The sequence below is a fragment of the Bidens hawaiensis genome, unplaced genomic scaffold (genome assembly GCF_021521415.1).
Source record: "Bidens hawaiensis isolate Kalapana, Puna unplaced genomic scaffold, B.hawaiensis_p1.1 tig00059088_1, whole genome shotgun sequence".
NCBI classification, from domain to species: domain Eukaryota; kingdom Viridiplantae; phylum Streptophyta; class Magnoliopsida; order Asterales; family Asteraceae; genus Bidens; species Bidens hawaiensis.
The window spans coordinates 6442-12882 of record NW_027506428.1 but is presented as its reverse complement, the minus strand read 5'-3'; positions in this window follow the sequence as shown (position 1 = coordinate 12882).

Here is a 6441-nt window from a genome sequence, read left to right as displayed (position 1 = left end):
CATTTGATACTCCACAAGGCCCGCCTCCTCATCTATAAACTTATTAAACGCAGCTGCGTTCGAAGCGTTAAACTCCGAATTCCTCCTTTCCGACATTGCTCTAACCTCATTAAAATCTCCCGCAATAATCCACATCCCCGGAAGAACCCCAATAATGCTCAACATTGTATTCCACAATGCCCTACGTTCAACTGCATCGTTCGAGGCATATAAATTCACTACGTTCAAAACTTCCCCCGAGGATCGAATTTCCCCGCTAATCACCAAAAACTGCCTGTTTTTTATTACACCGGTTCTCTGGAAAAAAGAAGGGTCCCAGATACTCAACAAACCCCCCGATTATCTTGGACTACATGTATGTCTAGGCCTTTTCCGATTATTGGGAATATCCCCCTTTCCCATGCAAGCATTGATCCTCGCCAACTGCAGCAACCTCAGTCGACTATATCTATCGGGGATTCACTAGCAACATCATCGTCACCGAACACATATCTTTCTCTCCTCAAATACCCAAACCTGGTATTTTACATTATTCCATACCAGATCAACCTCTTCGTCAATTCTACTTTCCCAACATATGCCAGAAGAATTCCCAACTGAATTTTGTCTTCCCAAATAACTCCCCTATCTTGTCATAAAAAATGGTATCTCTTAGCATCAGCGGAACTCCAGACCTGCTATCCGATCCACACTCATCTCCTGGCCATCCCAAATTTCCACAGATTCAAATAATGGGTTCCAAACATCATCACCTTGACTCACAAACTTATGAGCACACTTCGCTTCTTTGAAGCAAAAAAGGGCCGACAATCCTCCCACATACGAGATGGCAACATTTTCATAGCCGGCATCCTTCAACATGATTCAGGAATTACACAAAGCTTGCATATCTTTTGCCACCGCTAGGACCGATCTTTTCCTATAGTACTTAATGTAAGTTGCGTTTGGGTCATTCACCACCACTTCCTTCCTTAAGCGCATCCCATTTTCCACCACTGCCTTGTACGAGCGTTCGCTAGTATTATGGGTCATCCCGACTACCACCGGACTATGGATATTTTCCCCCCTTTTCCTCCATTAGCCTCTTATTCCTATCAAACTTCGCAACCCTCACATTGATCTTAGCATGTCCTATCTTGTTGATCTTATTTAACTCCTCCAATAGTGCAGGAATATTATTCACAACTCCTTTAAATCTGACAAAACCAAACCAATTCCCCCACCCATCCAATTTTTTGAGACCGTCCCCAACACCCGACATTCTTTCCAGAGATCCGTACTAGTAGCCCCTTCCGGCAGATTTGAAACAAAGAAGGAAATCTCTGTAGGCCTCTGCCGCTGCACCTGTCTCCACTCTCGCCCCATATCTCCACTTCAAGTTTATCTTACCTTTCCCCCCCCCCCGAATTTTACTAACCTTTTCACGTAACTCCATTTTGTTTTATTCTGACGGACGGAAAAACTACTTGTGTTGCATGTCATGTGTTATTTATCATAAATAATAATATAAAACGTATTTAGGTGTACAAACTGGTAGCAAACCATAAATTACTGTAATGAAAATAGACAAGTTTTTTTTTAAATAGTGGAACAATAAAGAGGCATCGATATTCCCTAAACTTGATATTGAAACGACCTTAATTTAAGACATGTTTATTTATCAAAGTTGCAGCCGAAAGTAACGTCCTAGTTATTTATATAAAAAAAAACTTATGTTAACATCCAAAAAGCTGTATTGTTTATTTCATTAAGAATTATTTACGGCGCATAAAAATGAGATACATGTTCAGTCATTCTCCCTAGGATAGTAGGATTTGATTTATACCCTTTTTTAAATATGTTTACTAAAAATCATAGTAAATTCAATAAATGTTAAACACATAAATAACAATTATGCGCGCGCACACATATATATATAACACAACATGCCAGAGTGACTTATTTTAAAAATAGACAAGTTTAAAAAAAACGAAACAATAAAGAGGCATCGATATTCCATAGATTTGAAATTGAAACGACCTAAATTAAGACACGTTTATTTATCAAAGTTGCAGCCAAAAGTAATGTCCTATTTATTTATATAAAAAACTTATGTCATCATACAAAAAGTTGTCTTGTTTATTTCATCCAGAATTAATTACGACGTATAAAAATGAGATACGAGTTCAGTCATTCCCAATTGGATTTGATCCATACCCTTTTTTAAATCTATATACTAAAAATCAGATTAAATTCAATAAATATTAAAAACATATAAAATAACAATTTTGCCCATATACAGAACACACAACATGTCAGAGTTATTTTAAAAATAGACAAGTTTTTAAAAAAGCAAAACAATAAAGAGGCATCGACATTCCCCATATTTGAACTTGAAACTACCAAAATTTAAGACATGTATTTTTTATCAAAGTGCAACCGAAAATAACGTTCTAATTATTTATATAAAATAAACTTATGTTAACATCCATAAAGTTGTCTTGTTTACATCATTTAGAGTTATATACGACGCATAATAATGAGATACGTGTTCAGTCATTCTCCATATGATAGTTAGATTTGAACCATACCCAACTAGGGCTGTTCACGAACTGAACTAAACCGAACGCGGATATGCTCATACTTGGATTGGTTTGAAAGCGAGCCGAACCGAGCGAATTGAATTTAAAGAAACGAGCGATATCTTTATGCTGGAACTTGGTTTGGTTTGTAACCGAGAGGCTTGGTTTCGATTGATTTCTTACAAAGTTTCCAATTTTAAATTTCTAAAATTTCAAATATCATTAATTCAAGATTTTCAACTCTAGTTTTTCTAAACTTCCAACTTTAAAATTTATAAAACTCAAAGTTAACAACAAAACATATATAAAACGAGCGGCTAAGGTTTAAATTTGAACTTTGAATTCAATACAAAAGAGGAAAAATTTTAAAAACTTTTAAAAAATAGTATACTTTTATATATATACATAAAGTTTATATATAAAACTAATAAGTAAAAAATAATTCAAGCAAAACGAACCGAACCGAACCAAACCGAGCGTGGCTTTGCTCGTGCTTGGATTATTTTTAAACCTACCGATCCGAATGACTCACTTCCAAACCGAGCCGAAATCGAACGAGCATTTTTCGAGTAATTTTCGAGCGAGCGGTGAGCAGTTTGGACAACCCTATACCCAACCGGCCAACCCTCCGATAGTGGCTTTTACATGATACTAATCACTATGGTAACGTTTGGTATGCATGAATGAGAGACGGAATGGAATGGACCGTTACGATGGAATGAAAAAAAATGTGTTTAATTGGTCAATGGAATGGAATCACCCATTACCATGTTCATTCTATTCTCTCTAAAACACCACAAATTCATTTCATCAAACCCCTTGTTTTTTTTCATTCCATCCATCTTTCACACTATATCACCTCCACCACCCTCCCACCACTACTACACATTGTCCTCTCACCACCATCACCGTTACTACCCATTGCCCTCTCACCACCATCACCCACCACAGCCTCTGCCGGCCGCCACCACCCACCACCGCCTAAGCCGCCCCCGCCACCACCACCCGCCTCCGTCGCCCGCTGCCACCACCACCCGCTTCTGCTCCCCCGCCGCCATCAACTGCCTACCATCACCGCCCACCACCATCATCACCATCATCACCCGACGCTTACCACCACCACCACCGCCCACTATCACCATCACAAGCCACACCAACAACTCTCCCGCCACCCACTACCACCATTACTGCTCACCACCACCATTCCACCGTCATTCGCTACCATTTTAATTTATTCTGACTTTTTTTTAGCTTACCAAAAGATAAAAACTAATAATTCATGTCATTTTCACATGGTAACCAAACATGTCAACAGAGTGGTAATGATTCAATCCATTACCTCGTCCATTCTATTACCCCATATCAAACAGACCCTATATGTATATGTTTTTATCCAAAATCCATTTCATCATTTGTCATTATCATATTGATTTAGATTATAAAATATCACTTTTACATCCTTTCACATAACTACCTTATGTCCATATGATATTTGTCATTATCATATTGATTTAGATTATAAAATATCACTTTTACATCCTTTCACATAACTACCATATGTCCATATGATACTCGTTATGCTCCATTGCGATTTGATCACATTCTGCTTGACGCAAAGCTATACATGTTTTATGACACATTTTCTTACATTTAAATGCATTTTTAATTACAAATTCGGATGTAACTAGTATCTTGACTGTGGCTCACTAGCTCCGCCATTGTATTTGAGTTTGCATAGTTATTCTCGTCTTTTTCATTGATTACCATTAAGGAGTGGGGCAATATTAATGTATAATCTTTGTTACACTTTCTAGAATTTTAACACTTACGAGGATTCTATAATTAAAAGTTTGTTACGAATTTGCCCATTCATAAAAAAATTAATGTTGATAATCAAAGAAAGAAGTGAAGTTTATGTGTAGGGTAACATGACTAAAAGAAAATTGGTTGATTAACGAGCTAGTGAGCGATTTAGAGTTTGATGCACACAAGGTATTTGTAAAATTGTCTTAATGAAGCTCACAACCCAAATGCAAGATTCTAGTCATTAAAGGCGGAAACACAAAGTTGTTTTGTTTTTGTTATTTCATTTAAGTATGACTAGAGTATAATTTTACTTTTGGTTGATAAATTTTCTACCTTTGAAATTTGAATGGTGAAAGTTAGATAATTCATAATTCACATGTTTACATGTTGATTGTTTTGTTTATTAAGATTCACTTTCAATGCTTTATTTTAACAAAAATTTTCATCTAAAATTCTCTATAGCAATGATTGTATTTGCAAGAATTTCTATCCATTATTACATTTTATAAGGGGCAAATATCATACCACTAAACTATTAGTTTAAGGGTCACTGAGTTTCAATGCTGCGATTGTATATTTTAATGTGCTAAAAGTTAATAAAAAATGATGACGAGTTTAACAATTTCAATAAATTCTAAAAAGTAACATAATTTTCTAAAATATACATAGCTATTTTTTTTATCAATCGTACATGTTATTTTTTTATCTTTAAATATAATATTCTGGAAAATGAAATAAAGACATATTTAATGTTAATATTATTTTAAACGTTATTGCAAGAAAATGTACTCTTTATAACAAAAAGTATTGTAATTTTTTATTTTATTTTTTTTTGTAACGAAAAATTTCTCTGTGATAGTTGGGAGCCATGAATCGAACTAAGAATTTTTGAGTGTTTAAAAGATTTTGTTTTTGTCCCTAGATTACCAACTCCATGATAACATTACGAATAAAAAGCCATTTAATAGCACACAAAAAGTGTTACAAGAAATCAAAGAAGTGTCACTAAAGAACCTTGTTGGAATGAGTGACACAAAAAAAAAAATGACACTAGAAGCGCTACCACTAAATCCTTTTAGTGGCACTTTTCTCGTCTGCCACACAAACTTTCCGGCTTTTAGTGGCACTTTTTTCCGTATGCCGTTAATAATATTTTGGACTTTTAGTGGCATTTTTTCTATATGCCAATAAAACATTTTGGACTTTCAGTGGCATTTTTATCCGTATGTCATTAAAAGTTTTTTGGACTTTTAGTGGCATTGTTTTCCGTAAGCCATTAATAACATTTTGGACTTTCAGTGACTTTTTTTCACATGCCATTAATATTTTGGACTTCCAGTGAATTTTTTTTTCTTATGCCATAAAAACAATTTGGACTATCAGTGGCATTTTTATCCGTCTACCAACATAAAGTAAAAATAAAAACCGTCAAATATAGAAATCATAATATCTTTACTATGACTAAAAGTTCATTCGCATTCTAAACACACACCAATCGCATTCCATATGCATATTATATGCTAATAACTCTCATGTCAAGTCAAATATCAATCATATAAAAAGAAAAATAACAAATACTTGAATAAAAACTAAAAACTTCACCACACTTGTTAATCTCTTTCACCATCTTCAATCTTCATGCAATGTGCCTAATAAGAAAAATAAAAACTTTTCAGTATGTAAATAATATGGACACTAACTTGTGTAGCATACTTAATTATTAATCTAAAATCGATAATAACCTATTAAAATCAACCGTCTCATTGTGAAAAAGTTAAACTAGCCCGAGCCTAAAAATAAGCTCGTTCTATAAACGAGCCCAATGGTTTCATTGTGTAACACCCCAAAAATATTAAATTTATATAATTACATATATATATATATACACACACACACGCACACGATTATCGGTTATTAACGATACGGTAACTAGGAGATCTTGAACCTAGTTAAATTCATGGGAAAAATATTCTAATGAAAGGATAGGTTCTATCCATTAAAAAGTAAAATGTTAAACTAGAAGGGCCAAAGTGGTTAAAATGAAACCTAGAGTTCTAAAAGGAAAAATTTTAAA